This window comes from Syzygium oleosum, unplaced genomic scaffold, assembly GCF_021117445.2.
Source record: "Syzygium oleosum isolate NSW1041296 unplaced genomic scaffold, Sole_v2.1 Sole_v2.23, whole genome shotgun sequence".
Classification (NCBI taxonomy): Eukaryota; Viridiplantae; Streptophyta; class Magnoliopsida; order Myrtales; family Myrtaceae; genus Syzygium; species Syzygium oleosum.
This window is the reverse complement of record NW_026607507.1, coordinates 5,404,680-5,427,303: the sequence shown is the minus strand read 5'-3', so window position 1 is coordinate 5,427,303 and position 22,624 is coordinate 5,404,680. Positions and strand designations below refer to the sequence as shown.

The window sequence follows — 22,624 nt, the reverse complement described above, 5'->3', positions numbered from 1 at the left end:
TTGCCGATGATGTCCTCTTGTTCGCGGAAGCAAACCTGGTATCGACCGCACTTCTGAAGGATGCCCTTGACCAGTTCTCTCGGTGGTCGGGTCTCCAGCCGATGTCAACAAGAGTGAAATCTTCTTCTCGGGAGGGACACCCCAATTGCGGGACCAAATACTGCAATCTTTCGGTTACCACAAAGGTACATTACCTTTTCGATATCTTGGTGTTCCTATATCTGCCTCTAGGTTGAGTAAGGCCGATTGTACATTACTTGTCAATTCCATTACGGCTCGCGCTCGATCCTGGGCCCATCGGTTTCTCTCTTTTGCGGGACGCCTACAGCTGATTAAATCTGTTCTCCACACCATACATGTTTTTTGGGCCTCCATTTTCACCCTCCCCCGTTCGGTCATAGCGAGGATAGAACTGATTCTCAGACAGTTCCTTTGGAAAGGTCCTGATTTAGGGGTTGGTGGGGCCAAGGTATCCTGGAGTCGGGTATGCCTTCCCAAGCAAGAAGGCGGATTGGGCATTCGTAGACTCATTGATTGCAATCAAGCGGCTATGCTCAAACATATTTGGATCCTCTTCACGGACAAAGAATCCCTATGGTGTAAACGGATTCACTCAAATTTCCTCAAATCAAAGAATTTATGGGTTGTGTCCAAACCGACATTCTGCTCCTGGACGTGGAAAAAGATATTGGATTTACGCCAGACATTCCAATCGCAATTCAAATGGTGAATAGGTAATGGCAAGACCGCTTCTTTCTGGTTTGATTCTTGGCATCCAAAAGGCCCACTTCATTTGATCTTCTCGGATAGGGATATTTTCTATTCGGGTATCCCACGTTCGGCCTCGGTTTGTGAGTTCCTTTCTTCGGATTGGCACCATTCGAATGTATTGCAATCATTCAACTCTTGGGCATCTCCTCTCCCAATACTTAATACTGATACACCAGACCACTTTGTCTGGCTCGAACATTCGTCTGGTATTTTCTCTATTACCTCGGCTTGGGAATTGGTTCGGGCAAGAGGACAAGCGATTTTCTGGGACACCTTCATCTGGGACTGTCATATTGTACCGCGCCATGGTTTTTTGATGTGGTTGATGACCCTTAATAGGCTTCCCACGCAAGTATTCCTTCTGAACTATCATAGAATATCTGAAGGTCTATGCGCCTTCTGTCGCATTAGACCTGATTCGGTCGACCATCTGTTCTTTGGATGCAATGTTACGGGCTCCCTAGCGCAATATTGGGATTCTAATTGTCATCTTTCATGGCGTAATGGGTCCTGGAAAGAGAACCTCCGATGGGGTATGCGTTTCATTGGTGGAGATAGCTTTTATCACCGTATCTCTCGATTTGCTCTTGGGGCATTGTGCCATCTCATTTGGGTTGAACGGAATAATATCCTTTTCAGAAATAGCACCCTTTTTATGCCTACTCTCCGCAATCATCTTGCCAAGGTAGTTAGAGACAAAGGCCTTTCTCTCAAGCCGGTTCAAGACAATCCTCGGAACAGAACGATTCAAGCCAGTTGGGGCATATTTGATTCTATATTCAGCTGACCCTCTTTTTTAGTCTTTGTTGGTGTTTTATGTTGGCTGCCGGGTAGCCTTCTCTGTATAGCGCTTCTTGTGCTTCCTTTGTTTGCCGCAACACCTTTCTAACTGTCGGGACACCTTTGTCTCTTCAGGTACGAGGTTTTTGTGTTCGGCCTCACTTGCTGTAAAATGCGCGTTGAAAAGTTATATACTACTTGCTTTAACCAAAAAAAAAATGTTTGCTAAATGAATAACATATGACATATAAGGCCTACATGATTGATGATATATTAAGACTTCGTTTATTTCTCGGAAAATGTGACATTTATGGAAAACGACAATATTTTTTGGTATTTCGCTGAAACCTGAAAATGAACTGGAAAATATTTTTCATTGTTTGGTAAGGAAAATTTGATTTGATTTTCTAAATAGACACAAATTATCGGGTGCTAGTGACTTGCACATAGGCAGCTGAAGAACTGGCTATGAGCACTTGGGTTTCGAGTCCGACCTCGATGAACTTCGACTCAGGTGCCAGGACTCGAGCCTAGCCTCGATAAACCCGGGCTCTAAGGTCTTGATCCTGGCTTCATTGGACCCGAGCACAAGAGTTGGGGGCTTGGGCTTGGGGACTATGGTCCTGGTCTCAACCTCAATGGACAAGGATCCAGCCTCGATGGACTTGGTTGCGGGCACTGGGGTCTCAAGCCTAGCTTTGATTGACTTGGGCAGGCGCCGGCATCTAAAACTTAGCCTAGATGGAATTGACCTGGGCCCAAGACTAGGGACTTGGGTCGGGATATCGTCTCAAGTCCGAGTGCCGGGGTCCCAGGCGTGGGCACTGAGGTCCCGGACCCATACTCAATGGACACGGGAATGGGGCGTCGGGGACCCAAGCCCAGCCTTGATGGACTTGAGCCCGGGTGTGACCTCGATGGACACCGGCCCGGGCGCGGCCTCCATGGATGAGGGCCTAGGTGCTAGGGACCCGGACACTAGCACCGGGGTCATGAATCCGGGTTTGGGCGTTAGGTCTTGGGCCCGTGGCGCCGTGGACTTGAGCTTGACCTCAATGGACCCGAGCTCGGGTGTTAGAGATTCGGGCATGAGCATCGTGGTTCAGGTGTATATCAAAGTGTTTTTCGATTATTAACTTAAACCAAAGGACGATATAGAAATATAGCACTATTGTTCATAATTATCAACATTTCAACCTTTTTGATGGTTTAGTGGACGAGCTGCAACTTCAACCGTCGTAGTCCAACGAGTACGAAATAGCCTCGCGCTGTTCTGGATATTGCGGCACCGTTTTGACTGAAACTCGATCCCACCGTTTCAAATTGCATTGTTTCGTCGTTGGTCAAAGCTGATCGGTTTTCTTTGTCGCTATATATTCATTTTCTTTCCAATTTTTTCTCCAATATAAAATATTCGACATATTTAGCATAATAATGAAGATAATCACAACAAATATTATTATCAATTACGTATATCAGCCACAACACAAAGCACGGAATAGCACGTGCTTCTCCGGCGAATTTTATGGAGCTCGTACAACGAACATCAATAGACTTCAATTACAACAATTTCAATGTCTTACAGCTTCCGGAGCCACCCCGAAAGCTAATAATAACACGTAAGATTATAGGCTCTCTCCAACAGCGACACCTTTGTAGTAATGCATCCCTAATCAAGGGGCACGGGTTCGAATAAAGCCGTAACAAGATGGTCCTTGGTTTCGTTATCGGGAAGGCCGTGTCCGTGTCCATACTGGTAAGCTCGTGCCAAGTTCAAACAAGCGCCGAGAAAAGGCGCGAACCCAGAAAATGGGTACTCCAGGTCTCGTGCACCAAATGCCACATGTGTTCCCGCGTGGCCTCTTCCGAAGCGCCGGTTTCATTTATGTAGCATTCGAGCACCTTGAAGTTGTCTCCTCGTGCCAATTCATACTGTGCATCGACGACATTGATGTTTTACAAACATAAGTCTCAAGAATAGCACGTCATTCTGAACACATCGATGATGTACTTTCTCTTCATAAGCGATTAATTACAAGAAGGATAAACGAAAAAGTAAGTTACCGATGAGGTACTGAGATCATTGTTGAGTCGAAGGATCTTGGCAGAACAATGCATGACACTCGGGATTTTCGACACGTAATCAAGTCCCTCTTCGGTCAATTTTTCCGTGGTTAGGAAATAGCTGCCCAACAGCATAATGAGCCCTCCGATTGAATCCACCGCATTGTCCATGTACTCCTTCAGTGTCGGTTTAATCCCCTTGTTGTACCAATTGACCTCCTTTATGTAGGCCTTGCATTCATCCGCCCACTGTAGGATTAAAATTCGAAAAGTGAGTTTCATTACGAAAGTTAGAAGTAGAAAAGCGAGTTGCCCTCCACGGGCTAGAAATTATTAGGCGAAAGATTTAGCAAATCGAGATTACCACTTTTCGCATGTAAGGAATGGTGTTGATCCCTAGCTCTCTCATCATCCAATACCCAATTTCGTTGGTTGTATTGTACAAGGCCATGAAACTATCCCTTATTGTTGGAGGAAGCTTATCGATGTCTGTGATGTCCCACCTAAATAAGATATCACCATTTCAACATTTTGTAAATTTTATCATCACTCGATACGTTTTTAGTGATAACAATGAAGGTTAAGTGCTTACTATTACTTTATTTGCCCAAACCAATCAATTAATTAGAGGGAAAAAAAAGCTACTTTAAAAAGTGATATGTTCAAAATACATCGGAGAATTTATATCATATAATTTTCAGGATTTGTTTTATCCCTCGCGTCATTCAAAGACTAATTAATCGCCTACCATTTCTCTTGGCAATAATAGTTACAAAAGAAAATGATGATGGTAATCATATTACACTAACCTGACAATGAAATCTGTTAAGAGTTCAAGTTCTTCCAGCGTCCCATATACATCATAAACGTCATCAATAAGTGTCACCATACAAAGGAGCTTCGTCGTCATTTCCCTGTAAGCTGAATATTGAGGTTCGAAAACCAGTGCGCAGCACCAAAAATAGTGTTCCACTAGCCTGTCTCTAAAGAAGGTCATCTTGTTCGCGCCAAGTTCAACCCACCACCTGAAAAATTTGCCATACAATGACTAAGTCGATCCGAATGCGCTCCTATATGTTTGGTATTTGCATGAATTTGTATCCTCACGTCAAATGCATCTATCAACTATATGTAGAGTGCTTACGCATACCTTGCCATATTGCTAACTTCCTTCTTGTGGACTGATTGCACTAAATTGAAGTCTATTTTAGCCAATTGTAGTAAAGAGGGGATCATATCACCCTGTTTCTCGTACATGTCCATGAACCACCGAGCCTCCAACCTGTTTGGCCTCCAGTGGATCGGCATATCTAATGCATGACTCATGTGGCTCGCTAATATAGCGGGAACTTCGTCGAGGTTTAGATCCTTCAGATGCTTGGAAGCAAAGTTCCTAGCTTCATCAAGTATGGTTTCACCTTCCAATCCATGAAAAGAAGCTTCATAAAGACCAAGAAGCCCCTTCACATCCTTATTGAGCGAGTCGTTGAACGTGCCCATCTTGTTCATAGACCTTTGAAACACATCTATACGTCCAACAAAAGGAACGGTAAGGTAACTTTTGATACATCAACATGATTCACGAAAGGGTAATAGGTGGCGACTACCTTGCTGTACGTTGTATCTGATGTAGCTAGCAAGGATCACCTAGAGGGGGTGAATAGGTGATCTTAACTAATTTTTAATAATTTATGCGGAAACAAAATAAATCACAGAAGAGTCTGAATAAAATTCAGATTCAAGACAGATTATATAGACGGTGCTCTTGATGTGCAGAATGTAAAGTAAGAGATAAGGAATAGAGAATCTGCACACAAGTTTATAGTGGTTCGGCTTATAGCAAGCCTACGTCCACTCTCCCATGCTTACAGCCTACCGGCTAGATTTCACTATGTAATCAAGAGGAATTACAACTTCTGAGTGTTAACACTCTTGTGTATGATAGGACTCTCTATCTCACACAATCACTCTTACAAAGTGTCCCTCAAGATCTTAATGTTTTGCTCAGAACGACAAGAGAAATGATTGGAGTATGCTCAGACTTTGGACTTGTTGATTCTTGATTCTGTGTACCTTCTGCTGCTCGTTGATCTCCTTAAATACTCATCTACTAGCCGTTGGACAGCTTTCAGAGGATCATCTTCCAATCTTTACTTTGGACAGATTTGTATAATAAGGATTGAGTAGCCGTTGGATGACAGATTCTGAATCCCGCTGATTATGGTCGCCCATACAATCAGAATCTTGGTTTCCATAAGTAGAGCTTTGTCCGTTGTAATGCATTCTTGTCATGATGTTTGATTGTCAATCAATTTGATTGAGATTGAGATAATCAGAACATTCCTTCTGTGAAATCCATGCCAGATCACTAGCTGTTGTGTTTCGTTCTGAATTCTACGTCCGAAGAAATTCTGCGTGCAAGGTCGCATCCCGAATAACCTCGCTTCGCATCGCATCCGAATAACTTCCGCTTCGCATCTCGCATCCGAATAACTTCGCGTCCGAATCTCGTAACCTAGATTATGTGGGTCTTCAAAAACATACTTGACAGTTTTGTAAAGTCTCGAATAATTTCCTTTTGAGTTTCCAGAACATAAATACCTGGAATAAATTAGTTCAGAATAAGTATCAAACTTATACTTATGTGGAAGGTTTTGTCAACTTCAAAATTAATAGGAGTTTTCCTCAACAATCTCCCCCTTTTTGATGGTGACAAAACTTTCCTGCAGATTGAATTATTTTGAAATTGATATGAAATTAAATAAACATATTAAGCTCATGAAGCACAGATTGAAAGAGCAAACTCTGTTGATATCTGTGTCTTTTTTTCTTCCTTTGTAAATGGCAAAAGGACACTATAAGTGCCATAACTTGTGTACGAAGATCACTTTGGTGCCATAACTTTTTTTCGAATCACTTTGGTGCCAAGTCGGAGGAAAAACGATCACTTAAGTGTCATAAGTTTTTTTTGGATCACTTCAGTGCTAAAATTTTTTAAAAATGATCACTTAAGTGCTAAAATTTTTTTAAAACGATCATTTAAGTGCTAACATTTTTTAAAAACGATCACTTAAGTGCCAATCTCCGGCGAGCCACGTCAGCTTCAGAAATTAATAAAAAAAATGCCACGTCAGATTTCCGGTGAAAAATTGTGTACGGCACCGGAGTTGGCACTTAAGTGATCGTTTTTCAAAAATTTTAGCAGTTAAGTGATCGTTTTTCAAAAATTTTAGCACTAAAGTGATCCAAAAAAAACTTATGGCACCAAAGTGAGCACCGTACACAAGTTATGGCACTTGTAGTGTTCTTTTGCCCTTTGTAAATAACATGCAAATCTGCACATAATTTCTCCCCCTTTTTGTCATCAGCAAAAAGATAATAATAGAGAGAATAAGTCACTGAGATTAAGTAATCAACCAGTCTAACAATAATTGTGAGATATATTACAGACCAATAAAAAAATGAATTTGGAGAGAAATGTTGAAAAACAGGCTATTTTTTAGGAGTACGAATCAGTTGAAAATTGTCCAATATTGAGACAGCCTCCTCAATCTTCGAACTGCATTGACCTATGGCCTTATCCATGTTGGATGAGCACATAGTAATGGCTTCCTCTAATGCTGCTTTATCTGCTGCTGCCTGAAGTTGTTGAGCCTTGTTGTTTTCCTCAACAATTTTCTGTAGATTCTGCATATTTTGTTCTAAAGTAGCTTGCTTGTCTTTAATCTCGAGTAGAATAGAAAGAATGTTCTGATTTTCGGATGGCTGACCTTGGACATTAGCTTCCTCGGGCGATTGTACCACGTGGGCGATTCCGGTGGAATCTCCCCGAACAGTGCTTGATCTTCGAAACATGTTCTTCATGAATTGATTCTGAAACCTTGGAAGCTGGTTCAGGAACATGTTCTGGGCCTCCTGTTTTAAAGTGTTCGGCTTCTGCTTCATCATTTTCATCATGCAGAAGAATTCTACGTTTCTTGCGGTACACTTTTAGTGGGGTAGGAGAATCAGACTGCTTGCTGGTTGAACTGGTTCTTTTCTTTTGCTCTTTGTCTTTCTCCAATTTCTTTCCAAGCAGATTTAGCCGCCGATTGTTGAGCCTCTTTTCCTCTTACTCTGTCCCTTACATCTTCAAATTTCTTCATTTTGGAGAGCATTCTTTCTCCAACAAACATAAGAGGTAGCATGGTTTCGCGTAACTCATCAGGAATAGATAGTCTTAAAAACATGAATATTCTAGTGATAAGTGCACCATATGGAAGATGACCCTTATCCTTCTGTAATGCCCTGTACATATGGAATATGATGAGGTGAGGGAGAGAGAAGGATTGACCTTTTAAGATAGCCCAAATGAGCTTGACTTCTGATTTTGAAAGGTCAGTTTTTGAGGTATCTTTGGGCTTCAAACAGTTGATTATGATCTTATGCAAGATCACAGATCGTCTGGATAAGTCAGAATATGAGAGATGGCGCTTGGATCCTTGAGCAAAGTTTGGATTTTCAGAAGCCACCTGTGAAGTTTCTTCAAGATTCACTGCCAACGGAGTAAAATTGGAGTGTGTGGCTCCAATTATCCTTGCCAATTCATGCGCTTTTAAATCAACCTTCTTGTCACCAAGAGTAAACTGAATCCAATTTGGTGACAGAATTGAAAGATTGGAATAGAAGTAGGCAGTTAATTCAGCATAAGTATTGGCAGATTGAAGGCAAAATTCATAAATCCCTAACTTCTCAAACAGGTGCTTTACAGAAATGCCAACCTTCTCCAGGTATTCGAAATCCACAGTCCTATTGTTCATTACTCCTCTAGCAAGTAACAACTTGTAGCACATGTGATGCGCAGTGCTTCTGAACAAACCTCCTGTTCCAGGCAAACCAAATGCTATTCCCACCTTTATCTCAAAAGTCTCAAAAAATGGTGCATCATCATCAGGAACAACAAATTTCGAGGCACTTGTGGACTTAGGGCTTATATGAACAGATTTCTTTTCAGAAGGAGTGGAAGTTTCTCCAACCTTTTCTTTGCCCTTTTTGGAAGACGGTTCTGTTGGGATAGAGCTGGCTGGAACTTTGTCAGTTCTACAACAAAACTCAGAGTAGGTTTCAACGAGATGTTCTTCAGAGAGTAAATTATTATCTTTAAGACAGTCACGCAGAACCGATTCAAAGGCATTGCTTCTCTTTAACAGCTGATAAGCATTCCATACAAGCTTGATGCTTCGAAAACGAAAATTTGTTTTACCGGATGATTTTGGTGGCGACGATCACTGAGGAGGTGTTGCTTCAGAACGGTCTTCATGATGGTCGGATTCTGAGTCCTCCAAATATTCCGCCGGTGCTGTAGACTTTGAGTCTTGGTCGAGAATACGTGAAGATCTTCTACGGGCCACCATCTTGAACGGCATTATGATCACTTTTGGAGAGGAAAGTTTCGATCTTTGGAAGAAGAAGAGGCGAGTCTCTGAATATCGGAAGGGTTTTGAGAGTAAAAGATCGTACTGATAGGGTTTTGAAAAGAAGAGGACGGGTTTATAAAGGAAGTGGATAAGTTTTGGAAGGAAAAGTTACTTTTAGAAAATAAAAAGATATCCCAAGCAAGTAGGAAGAAAATATACTCTTTGAAGCTTAACCAAATATGATGATATCATAACAATATATTAAGCACAATTTATCAGATAAATTAGAATACATACCTGATTTGCTTCCAAAAGTAACGATTATAAAAATATCCTGCCAAAAATGCCAAAAATATACCCGCCAAAATTTGAATAAGGAACGTACCTTTCTTTGTGAGTTTGAAAAATGTTCAGACTGAGAATACTTGAGTCTGAAAAATTCCTGTCTATCAAACACTTCAAGAAAATGGATAAGTGATGCATAGTTTGTTTCTTATGAATTCAAATGAAGATTTATCAAGAGATTTTGTAAATATATCAGCTAATTGATTCTTAGAATCAATGAATTGAATATTCACATCACCTTTTTGAACATGATCTCGAATAAAGTGATGCTCGATTTCAATATGCTTAGCTCGAGAATGAAGAATGGGGTTCTTTGTCAAATTGATTGCACTTGTGTTGTCATATTTGATTGCAACACTTGATTCTTCAATAGCAAAGTCTAGTAATTGCTTGCTTCATCCACGAAATAACTGCACAGAACTTCCCAATGCTACATATTCTCGCTTCGTAGAAAGTGCAACCGTATTTTGCTTCTTTGAGTACCAGGATACCAACATATTCCCAAGCGGTTGACATGTACCGAAGTACTTTTCCCTGTTCACTTTACATCCAAACTAAATCAAGATCGAATATCCAAGTAAAGTAAAATTTGAATCTTTGGAATACCAAAGGCCTAACATTGGATATGTTCCAATGTATTTGATTATTCTCTTTACTGCAGAAAAATGAGATTCCCTTGGGTCTGATTGAAATCTTGCACACATGTAAACACTAAATAGAATGTCAGGTCTAGATGCAGTTAGATACAATAATGAACCTATCATGCTTCTATATACCTTCTGATCAACCTTTTTACCATTTTCATCTTTGTCCAGTTTGGATGAATGAGACATGGGGATGTCTGTCTTCTTGCAATTCTGTAATCCAAACTTCTTGATAATCTCCTTTGCATACTTCTCTTGGCAAAAGAATGTACCATCTTTGGTTTGTTTCACTTGAAGGCCAAGGAAGAATGTTAATTCTCCCATCATACTCATCTCGAATTCATTCTGCATATTCTTTGAGAATTCCTTGCAAAGCAATTCATTAGAGGATCCAAAGATTATATCATCAACATAAATTTGAACAAGTAGGAAATCCTTACCCTTTCTCTTAACAAATAAAGTTGTGTCAACCTTACCTTTGGTGAAATCATTTTGCAGAAGGAAGTTACTTAACATTTCGTACCAAGCTCTGGGTGCTTGTTTCAGACCGTAAAGAGCCTTTTTGAGTCTGTAGACATAATCAGTCTTCCTTGGTTCTTCAAAACTAGGCGGTTGTTCCACATATACTTCTTCTTTGATATATCCATTCAGAAATATACTTTTCACGTCCATCTGAAACAATTTAAAGTTATGGAAACAAGCATAAGCTAATAGTAGCCGAATGGCTTCTAATCTTGCAACTGGTGCATATGTTTCATCATAATCTATGCCTTCTTCTTGAGAATAGCCTTTTGCAACCAGTCTTGCTTTGTTTCTGGTAACTTTCCTTTTGTCATCCAGTTTGTTTCTGAATACCCATTTTGTTCCAATGACTGGATGATTTTTGGGTCTTGGCACAAGCTCCCAAACTTTATTGATTCTGAACTGCTGAAGTTCCTCCTGCATAGCTTCGATCCAGCTTTCATCTGATAATGCTTCACCAACTTCTTTTGGTTCTATTTCTGATATCAAGGCCAAGTTGCTGATGTTCTCCTTGTGTTTGGATCTAGTCTTGATACCATCTTCTATTTCTCCAATGATAAGGTTCTTCGGATGACTGGATTTATGTTTCCAGTTTTTGTCAAATCTTTCTTTGTGAATATCTGCAGACTCTGAACTTTCTGGTTGAGTCTGTATTGTATCTTCTTTTCCTTCTTTTCCTTCTGATACTAATTGTTGATGATCTTCTGATAACTCTTGAATGTTGGGAGATAGTTCAGATTCATCTCTGTGAATTTGAATGTTTTCTTCAAACTTTACATTCATGGATTCTTCCACAGTCTGAGACTTTTTGTTGAAGACTCTGTATGCTTTACTTGTAGTAGAATATCCAAGGAAGAATCCTTCATCTGCTTTCTCATCAAACCTACCAGTGCGGTCATTTGGATTTTTCAGAATAAAGCATTTACAACCAAACACACGAAAATATGAAATGTTGGGCTTTCTACTTTTGTAAAGCTCATAGGGGGTTTTCTCAAGAATGGGTCTGAGAAAAGCTCTGTTAATGATATAACATGTTGTAAAAACTGCATCGGCCCAGAAATGAAAAGGAATTTTGCTTTCAATCAACAGAGTTCTTGCCATTTCTTGCAAAGAACGATTTTTCCTCTCCACAACACCATTTTGTTCTGGTGTATAAGGAGTAGAAAAATTGTGTTGAAAGCCATTTTCCTCACAAAAATCTGAAAAACTTTGATTTTCAAATTCTCCCCCATAATCAGTTTTAATGCTGAAAATGGAATAGCCCTTTTCATTCTGAACTCTTTTTGCGAAATTTGAAAAATATGAAAATGCTTCATTTTTATGAGCAAGGAAGAACACCCAAGTAAATCTTGTGAAGTCATCAACAATAACTAAACAATATTTCTTACCACCAATACTTTGTGTTCTGGTTGGTCCAAATAGATCTATATGAAGAAGCTGCAAAGCACGATTAGTGGAAACATGATGTATAGACTTGAAAGAGCTCCTTACTTGCTTTCCTAGTGTGCAGGCATTGCATAACTCTGTTTTCTTGTATTTCAAATTTGGTAGACCTCGAACCAGTTTCTTGTTTGAGATCTTTGAGATTTGTTTCATACTGATATGCCCCAATCTTCTATACCATAGATCTTCATCCTCTTTGATTGAGATCAAGCAATGAGGGGAGTTTGGATTGACATCTAGAAGATAGATATTGCCATGTTTTCTTCCTGTAAATGTTTGAGAAGAATCTTTGCTTGTCCCTGAGCATGTATCTTCTTGAAAGTTGATTCTGAAACCTGTATCACATAGTTGGCTTATGCTTATCAAGTTGTAGTTGAGTCCTTTCACCAAAGAGACATCATTGATTGTAAGTCCTCCAATTTTAACTGTTCCTTTGCCAACGATTTTTCCTTTGGTATTTCCTCAAAAGGAAACTTTTCCACCATTCAGATTGTGTAGATCAACGAATATACTTGGATCTCCTGTCATATGTCTAGAGCATCCACTGTCTAGGTACCACTTCCTTTTTCTCTTCGTGGTAACCTGCAAAAATCACAACATCTCAAGTTTTCTTTGGTACCCAAATTTGTTTAGGTCCTTGAGCATTAGTATAAGCTGTCTTAACAAAATCTCTTCTAACAGGTCTCCAGACCTTAGGACATTCATTCTCAAAATGTTGTGGATCTCCACATTTTGAGCACCTGAGTGCACTTCGGCCAACAGGTTTTGCAAAATTCCTTTTGAAATGGTTTTTATAAGCTTGTCGAAGAGGTCTTTGTTTTAATCTCTCCTTGACCTTTGGAAAATCAATCAAGCTATCACTTTCCTTCACAAATCCGAGACCAGATTTGTTGTAGTAAGGAATTTGGATAGAAAGGATATGCTTCAAGGTTTCTGAACCCTTTGAAAACTTGGAAGTAATTTCTGAAACTTGCTTTTTCAAAACCGCATTTTCTTTGGAAAGAAAGTCTCGACTTTCCTTGACCTGATGAAATTCTTTTTGACAGAAATCGATTTTTCTTTTTGTGAAACATCTTGTTGCCTCAGTGATGAATTTTCCTTTTTCAAAGAAGAGATGCATTTAAGAGCAGTCTTGAATTCAAAGCATAATTCATCAATGTAATTTGATACTTCAATAGGCATGTCAGAATGTTTTACCTCAATCTCCACTTTGGGATCAGAATCAGAATCTGAGTCTGAGTCTGACTTAGCCATTAGACAGAAATTTGAGATATCTTCATCACTGTCTTCACACTCTGTATCACTCCAGGTTTCTGCTTTTAAGGCCTTCTTTGCTTTCTCAAACTCGGTCTTCTTTTTCAGAAGTGGACAATTTGGCTTGATATGTCCACGTTTCTTACAGTTAAAGCATATAACATCATTTGATCTCTTTGTTTCATCGAAAGACTTCTTCTTCTCAAAAGGCTTCTTACCTTTGAGGTTTCTTCCTTTGATCTTCATTTTCTTATACTTCTTTATAAAGAGAGCTAGTTCTTCATCGTCAACATCTTCATCTTCAGAATCTGCATCAGAATCAATGTTAGTCTTTAAAGCAATTGACTTATTACCTCTGGATTCATTCTCCTCATTCCGTTTCTCAGTCTCATATGATTGAAGAGTTCCAATTAACTCATTCACTGATAGAGGCTTGATCCTTTGTGTCTCTCGGAGAGATGTTTTGATGTTATCCCACTGATTTGTCAGTCCTCTCAGAAGTTTGTTGACTTTCATTGCATCTGGCCGGTTGTCCTTGATAAGCAAGACCGTTTACTATATCGATAAACCCGTCATACAAATCAGCAATTGATTCTCCAGGCTTCATTTTGAAGGATTCATATTGACCAAGCAAAAGATTGATTTGAGTTTCCTTGGCTCGATCTGTTCCTTCATAAGTGACAAGGAGAGTATCCCAGATTTCCTTAGCTGATTCACAAGCAGCAATTTTTTTATATTCAATAGGTGATAAAGCACAATAGAGAGAATAAATTGCTTTGGAATCTAAGGTTTCTCTTTTGGATATCTCAGTTTGAGATAATGGAGGATCTGCTGCTTTGCTTGCATCTGCCTTTTCTTTTGAATCAGAAGATTTTGGATTGACTCCTATGATGATGACATCCCATTGCATGTGATCGATTGACTTTATGAATGCCTTCATCTTATTCTTCCAGACACTATATTCTTTGCCATCGAAATATGGTGGTCTGTTGTTGCTCTGTCCTTCAATGAGCCCTGGAGCACCATAGCTAGCCATGTAGATCGTTAGCTCAGAAGTAAGACACTTCAATAAATGAGCAACCTGCTCTGATACCAATTGATGTAGCTAGCAAGGATAACCTAGAGGGGGGTGAATAGGTGATCTTAACCAATTTTTAATAATTCATGCGGAAACAAAATAAATCACAGAAGAGTCTGAATAAAATTCAGATTCAAGACAGATTATATAGACGGTGCTCTTGATGTGCAGAATGTAAAGTAAGAGATAAGGGATAGAGAATCTGCACACAAGTTTACAGTGGTTCGGATTATAGCAAGCCTATGTCCACTCTCCCACGCTTACAGCCTACCGGCTGGATTTCACTATGTAATCAAGAGGAATTACAACTTCTGAGTGTTAACACTTGTCACGCCCCGAACCCTACGAGCGCGCGATCATCCCTTTGTGGTCGTAATGTACGCGACAGCCCAGGACTTGTCGCCGACCCAATCGAAACACTAACGAGTAACGCATGCGGAAGCAACCTCGAACTCTCCGTACAACATATAAACAACGGGATAGTAGAGAGACAAAGAATACACATCAACAAGACACTTTTATAAACATAACATCGATTATAACACATACATTTGCAAGCCTTCTACAAGGCCACTATCTACGAACCACGCACAATAACATGGATCTGGTGGTTGGTAAGCTTAACTCCTCTACAAAAAGATGTACTCAAAAGATGGGGTAACTCGACCTATCCTCAATCCCCGTAGTATCCTGGCAGTGTCTCCGGATCAATCACGGTCGCGGGTCTGAAATGGTTTGGTTATACAACCATGAGAACACTTTTCAATAAGCAACTACCTAAGCCTCGCTTAGGCCAAAGCGTACTTCCGAACAATTCTAAACATGCGATTCAAACAATCGACGTGCCATAAACAATCACAAGCGTCCTTACCTCGCCTTGGCGCATACACAAGCCCTGCACGTTAGAATATCGCCATAACATGGCCAATTGCCCATCAAGCACGCGCAAAGCAATTCATGGCATGATCAAGCATAACATGGTTAATAATCCAGACGTGCTCATCAATTAACTCAAGCAAAGCATTCCCCAATGCAAATCGCACTCATTAAGTCCAGATTATTAACGACCCCTCGGGCCACCGAACTCCCGCCGGTCTTCTGGCGTAACCAGGCATCGTCCCACTACTTCGGCGACAGAAACGTCCGGAACCCCCGCCCAGACGGCATTCCACAAAGGAGCATCGATCCGGCCTCTACCGCGATCGGCAACGTCTAGAACCCCCGCCTAGACGGCATCCGAACTCCCGCCTAGACGGAACGTGTCGTGACCATGCACACACCTCAACAATCATTACCAATTCTTATCTTTGTAAATTAGCCCAATGTCAACTAAATCCACCAAAATGTCATGGTAACACCGATCAGTTCCCGAGAGAGAGAAAAACCGAGTATGCACAGAATCGTGGCCAAACTGGGCACTAACATAGTCACCGAATTTCCTTTAAAATAAATAGTAAATCAACTCCAAAAATTCTGAAATTTGGATATGTTGCATAAAACATCTTGGTAAACATTTTCCGTGAGAACTCAAAACTCAGTTCCTACTGTAAGCACCTCTTTTTGTCACTTGAAGTCAGACAAAATTCAACCCGTCCGGTCAGGCCGCCTGACCATCAAAATGCATCTCATCCAGTACCCAAATCATTTTGAAAAGCCTTCAAATTTTTATATGTCATAGAAAAAAATGTTATTAACAATTTTTGTGAAGGAATTTTGTTGAAAAGAGGTCTGGAAAAATTTTTAGAAAATCGGAGAGACCAGATGGTCGGATGAACAGTAAATCCGGCAGACTGAATTCGGTCCAAAAATGGACTTACGAATGGAACTAAATGATCTCCAAAAATTCCAGATTTAATATATGTCAAACTTCAAGATGTTATGAACAACTTTCATGAAGAACACTTCCTCAAATTCGGCCCACACAAGTCACAGTAAAAATAGAAAAATCCAGCGACGCAGCAGCAACCTTACCGGAAATTAACCAACAAGCACCACCAAGCAAACCAAGCACAACCAGCCACTAAACCAACTATCCACAGCCCTTAAACCATCCCTAACATGTCCATTAGTCACCCCTTAGCCTAGTCAAGGGTTAGGAAGCCACTTACACTTAGCCTAAGCAAGAAAACCGAGCGAAAGGAGCAGCTCAGTCACGGCAAAGCAGCAGCAGCGACGCCAGAGCAGCAGCAGCCTCAGCGGACAGGCGGCAGCTCATGGCAGAGTCGGGTGGAGATGGGGACTGAACGGTGGTGCTGGTCGGGCTGGAATGGAGGGCGAGAAGCAGCAGAAACCAGAGGAAGCAGAATGAAGAAGCAAGTAGCAGCAGAAAATGAAGTAGAAGCAGCAGGCGTGGGGGTGGTCAGCAAAGAAACAATGTAGGGGGAAGTTAGCAGCAGCATAGTAGTGACAGAAACAACGTGGGGCAGCATGGGCAGCTTGAGGAGTCAGTGGATGCAGCGGTAAGAAGCGAGAAGCAAGCCGAGAAATGGCATGGGCGGAGCGAAGCAACACGGCAGCGAGAGCGAGCGGGGAAGTCTATCATGGCAGCTGCATGGGGAGGTCAGCAACGTGGGGGAGTCAGCTGAAGTATGGGGGAGTGATGATGGCTGGTGGAGTTGATGGAAGAAGTCAGCAGCAGCAGCAGCAAAGGCAGAAGCAGAAACAGAAGCAAAGCAGAAGCATGGGTGGAGCAGCGTAAGATGAGGAGTCAACAACGTGGAGGAGGGCAGCGGGGAAAGAGGAGGAAGTCAGCGGCGTGGGGCAGCAGCGACGTGAGGGAGGAGACAGAGAAGAGAAGAGAGAGAAAGTCAAACGCACTTGAGTGCGATCCGACGACCATCGTTCAAATCCGAAAACGATCCAACGGCCCACGAAAAACCCTAATTATAAATTAGGAAAAAGGCCAAAAGATAATAACTAAACACACTACGAGGGAGGTCTACTAGTCCAAATTCGCACCCGGTCAAAATTTCACTTTTCGCATATCCCGGGCAATATCGAGGCTCGCCACAATAATATCGACACCGTCCAATTAAATTCGTCACGAAACTCCGAGAAATTCGACACCAAAGTTCGGGCTCTAAATAACGGCCAAATTCGATCGAGTGCGATTCTAGCGAAATCTCAATTTTAAAAACAATAACCGAGAGTGATCAGTTCCCGGGCGAGATTTTACTATAAGCACACTGACGAATTACACGTTTTATAAATCCCAAAAATGGGCCGAAATTCGGAATGTCACAACACTCTTGTGTATGATAGGACTCTCTATCTCACACAATCACTCTTACAAAGTGTCCCTCAAGATCTTAATGTTTTGCTCAGAACGACAAGAGAAATGATTGGAGTATGCTCAGACTTTGGACTTGTTGATTCTTGATTCTGTGTACCTTCTGCTGCTCGTTGATCTCCTTAAATACTCCTCTACTAGCCGTTGGACAGCTTTCAGAGGATCATCTTCCAATCTTCACTTTGGACAGATTTGTATAATAAGGATTGAGTAGCCGTTGGATGACATATTCTGAATCCCGCTGATTCTGGTCGCCCATACAATTAGAATCTTGGTTTCCATAAGTAGAGTTTTGTCCGTTGTAATGCATTCTTGTCGTGATGTTTGATTGTCAATCAATTTGATTGAGATTGAGACAATCAGAACATTCCTTCTGTGAAATCCATGCCAGATCACTAGCTGTTGTGTTTCGTTCTGGATTCTGCGTCTGAAGAAATTCTGCATCCGCGTCTGTATCTGAATAACTTCTGCTTCTGCATCTGCATCTGAATAACTTCTGCGTCTGAATCTCAGAACCTAGATTATGTGGGTCTTCAAAAACATACTTGACAGTTTGTAAAGTCGGAATAATTTCCTTCTGAGTTTCCAGAACATAAATACCTGGAATATTTTAGTTTAGAATAAGTATCAGACTTATAATTATGTGGAAGGTTTTGTCAACTTCAAAATTAATAGGAGTTTTCCTCTATAGTATCCATGTTGTCTGAGTAGCCGGAATCGAAGGGAAGCGGCATAGGGATTGTGCGAAAGCTGAGCATCTCCAGCGTTGTTATAGATGGAACTAAGAGCGTTTTTTATCTCCGTCTGGAAATGGTATCCTAGTCCTAGTCATTGAACTGCGTCAATGAACTCGAGCTTGGCCACCTGGTTCGTCTCCCAATCGAATAGACCCCTGACTTCTTCCATCAACCTTTGGACTTGCTCGGTATATTTATCCTCCTAGGCATGTGAAAAATTCAGAAAATTGAGATCTTAATCAAAGTTGATGCACACGTAGAGTTGAATATTGCCTCTCGTATTGAAACAGATTGATTCTCATTTTATTTGCAAACACATTTGAGAAGGAATTGTTGTGCTCGTGCCTATATGCTGAGAATATGCCATTTTGACCAGGTTTATTGATATCTCTTACAGAATATTGTTGGGGTTGGTCGTATATATAATAGAGTGGCAGTGGATGAATGTGTAAATTCTTATTACATAGCTCCAATGTCGTATATAAAGCATATGCAAAAGTACACGAGAAGCATACATCCTTATATCTAATTCAAAATACAGTTTTCTTTTGTTTCTATTTCCTTTTGGGTGTTGTGGACTCTATCTACGATCCACAACTTATGTTGTTTTTGTTCTCAACATGGTCCTTGAACTCGAAACTTGTACCGAGTTTTCCACATCATACTTTCAGCTAGCATTGGCACGCGCATGAGCTTCAATTTGCCAGAACCATAGACCATGAAATTTGATGGGAAATTTCCACTAGTTTAAGGACAAAATTGGAAAAGGAATACAAATTCAGGATCAAATGTGAAACGTTTTCCATAGAACCCAGCCAGGCTGGGTATTATGCTGAACCAAAAAGCAATCATTACCGTGTAATCTACGGTGAGTGACTGTAGAAACCCATAGTCCCACACATTAGGTTTCCAATTCGCCGAACGTCTCACAGTCTCTTGATTTTCAATCGTCAAGGCACATGTCGCAGATTTAGCGCCGGCGGAGGAGAAGGAGGAGCAGCGAGGGTGTCTGAAGAATGAGAGAGAGGGTTGGCTATGGCTGATCGAGGAGGGGACGAAGCTTGTGAACAAAGCAGGAAGAGCCATTGCGAAATTTCCTGCAATCTTTTAGTGGGCTAACCACCCTTTATATAGGCGTTGTTGTTGAGCACCGGTCGTGGAAAAAGTTTATAGCCTTCGACATGCGATTATTGATTTGCAGAAACAAGTATCTTGTGCTTTGGAATTACTCAAAAAATCTCTAATGATCCCACGCATGCATTCAAATATCATCGCAATTACAAAACTCTATACATCTTTCGACTAGAATGTTTATCTAAATTGAGACAATAAAACCGGTTGTCTCCTAATAAAAGGAAATTAGCAAAGTAGTAGACAAATTAGAAATAGTTTGAAGGCCAAATATCATGAAAAGACTTGAACTTTTTACTATTTTCTTAATACAAAACAGGAAAAATTTATTTAAAAAATTATAAACCTATTGTATGGCGCTATTTCAGTATTAAAATTGTCAATTTGGCTAATTTTTTTGTCAAAATTTGGCTAATTTTATGTTAGGATTTTTTACGATTTTCTATTTTAGTACTCCTGGCTAATATAGGTTGGAAGTCGCTGACGTGGCTGTCATTGTCCTACATTTGTAATTTTTTTTAGGTTTTCTTATCTTTTTATAATTTTTTTTAATGTTGCGTAGGACATCGTCGAGGCCCTATTGGCCTCTGCTGGCCCTTTTAGGAAGATGAACAGTGGAAAAGAAAATAAAAGAAACAAAAAAAATTATGAAAAATACCAAAATTTAAAAAATTGCAAAAAAATCGTCCACGTTAGCGTTGGTCGTACCATGTAGGACGGCCAGCGCTGATTGGATGGCCACGTTATTTATTTTTGGCCAAAATAGACTACATTAAAAAATCGTCAAAAGTTTTAAAACTAAAACGGCCTAATATCCAAAAAAACCCCAAACTTTAGCCTTTGTCCCAATTATATCCTAAACTTTTTTTTGTCTCATAAAAAACCCCAAACTTTTACTTTTATCCCAAATCTACCACCGTTAACTTTTCCGTCCAATATTACCGTTAATAATTATTTTAATATTTATTTTTTCGAATTTTTTTTATTTTTTTATTTTTTCTTTTCTTTTCTTTTTCCTTTCCTTTTCTTTTTTTTTTTCCCTTCACCTTCAACCTCTGGCCGGTCGCCGGTCCAGCGACCGGCCAGAGGCGGGGGCCGGCGAGGCTCGACCTCGCCGGTGTTGGGCGAGGTCGGCCTCGCCCGCCCCTGGCGAGGTTCGTCCTCGCCGTGGCTGGCGAGGCTCGAACTCACCGGCAACTGGCGAGGGCGAGCCCCCGCCAGCCGTGGCGAGGACGAGGCCGGCGGGGGCTCGCCCTCGCCAGCCACGGCGAGGACGAACCTTGCCGGGGGCGGGCGAGGTTCGTCCTTATCGTGGCCAACGAGGCTCGAACTCGCCGGCTACTTGCGAGGGCGAGCTCGCGAGGACGAGGCCGGCAGGGCCGAGCCCTCGCTAGCCACGGTGAGGATGAACCTCGCCGGGGGCGGGCGAGGTCGACCTCGCCCAACGCCAGCGAGGTGGAGCCTCGCCCGCCCTTGGCAAGGTTCGTCCTCGCCGTGGCTGGCGAGGCTTGGTCCCGTCGACTAGTGGCGAGGTCGAGCCTCGTCGCGGCCGGCGAGGACGAGGCCGACGGGACTGAGCCCTCGCAGGCGTTGGGCGAGGCCGAGCCTCGCTAGATGTCACGCCCCGCACCCTACGAGCGCGCGATCACCCCTCGATGGTCGATCATTGAACGCGACGTCCCAGGACGCGTCGCCGACCCAAACGAACTACGCAAGCGGAAGCAAAATAAAACAACCCGGACAATAAAATATGACGAAGGGATAGCACAAAACAATAATTCCAAATACACAACATCAAAACGGAGTAGTGGTTTGGATATCCTACTTCACTATACAAAAGAGGGGCACACAAAAATATGGGGCAACTTGACCCGTTCTCCACTCCCGAGATACCTTGGTGGCGTCTCCAGTCAATCACTGTCGCAGATTTGAAAATGGTTATATAATAACCGTGAGAACGAGTCTCAATAAGCAACCCCCTATACCCCACATAGGCCAATGCGTACCCAGACAAGTCGTACATGCAATCTACCCCATAACATATAAAATAAAATCGCATCCTTATACTTACCTCACCATCGAACCCATGCTAACACTGCACGTTAGTCATAACATGGTAATACAGTAATAGTAACTAAATAGCACATCGCAATTGCTCAAACGCCAACCACACTTGCACGCAATTCATCTTACTAATTCGACCACACATTCAACCAGCCAATTCAATCACACTCAACCAGACATTTCAATCACACTCAAATCGCATGCGTGGCCGAACATCTTTCTCACGACCCGCGCCACTGCCCCTCAGGTCCATTCTCACTGCCCGCGCCACTGCGCCTCAGGCCCATCTGGCACACCGGCCATTCATGCTTTCACACGGACCGCCGTCAACACGTCCCAAGTCCGTAGCCCTCCGATCAATTCGGGCTCAATTCTAATGACCGACGTAAACACGTCCCGGTCCAACACACCTTTAACGGGCCACCGTCAACACGTCTCAAGCCCGCATCCATTTGGTACACCGGCCATTCATGCCTTCACACGGACCGCCGTCAACACGTCCCAAGTCCGTAGCCCTCCGATCAATCCGGGCTTGTCTCATGCACATGCACCACAACACAATTCAAAATTCTCACAAGCCGTACTAATCAAACTCAAGGCATGCTCACCACAATATTCCACCAACCCGACCTTCAAGTCGGTCACATTCAGCTGTCAATTCCACTCACAACCGCCACGATAAGCCAATCATTGACTCACCACAATAGCCACAAATATGCACCCACATTCATCCCAATTTCAAATCACAAGCTCACGATTCCGACATTCAAGTCAACACATTCAATTAATCCAATTCACCCACAAGCGCCACGACAATTTAGTCATGCTATTTATCTCAGTCAATCACCAAATTAACCACACAATTACCGCCACAATAATTCACAAATTGAGCACAATCAGTCAAATTAGCCCACTCCTAATTTAATTCCTAACCCGGTACCAAGCACACCCTAAACAAGTCTAAAAATACCCATAGTCCTCAATAAGGAATAGGAGATCACTTACTTCAATTTGGCTCGGGAAAAACCCGCACGGGCTCAAAACGGGCCGGATGAACAGTAATGGCGAGGGTGCGACGGGCGCGGGGCTCGGCCACGGCTAGGCAC

General features: G+C 41.8%; 1 pseudogene; it reads right to left on the bottom strand.

Annotated features, from left to right (window-relative positions):
• Positions 1-2,995: 2,995 nt before the first annotated feature.
• On the bottom strand, positions 2,996-19,413 carry LOC115669088 ((+)-alpha-terpineol synthase-like; annotated as a pseudogene).
• Between the last annotated feature and the right edge of the window lie 3,211 nt (positions 19,414-22,624).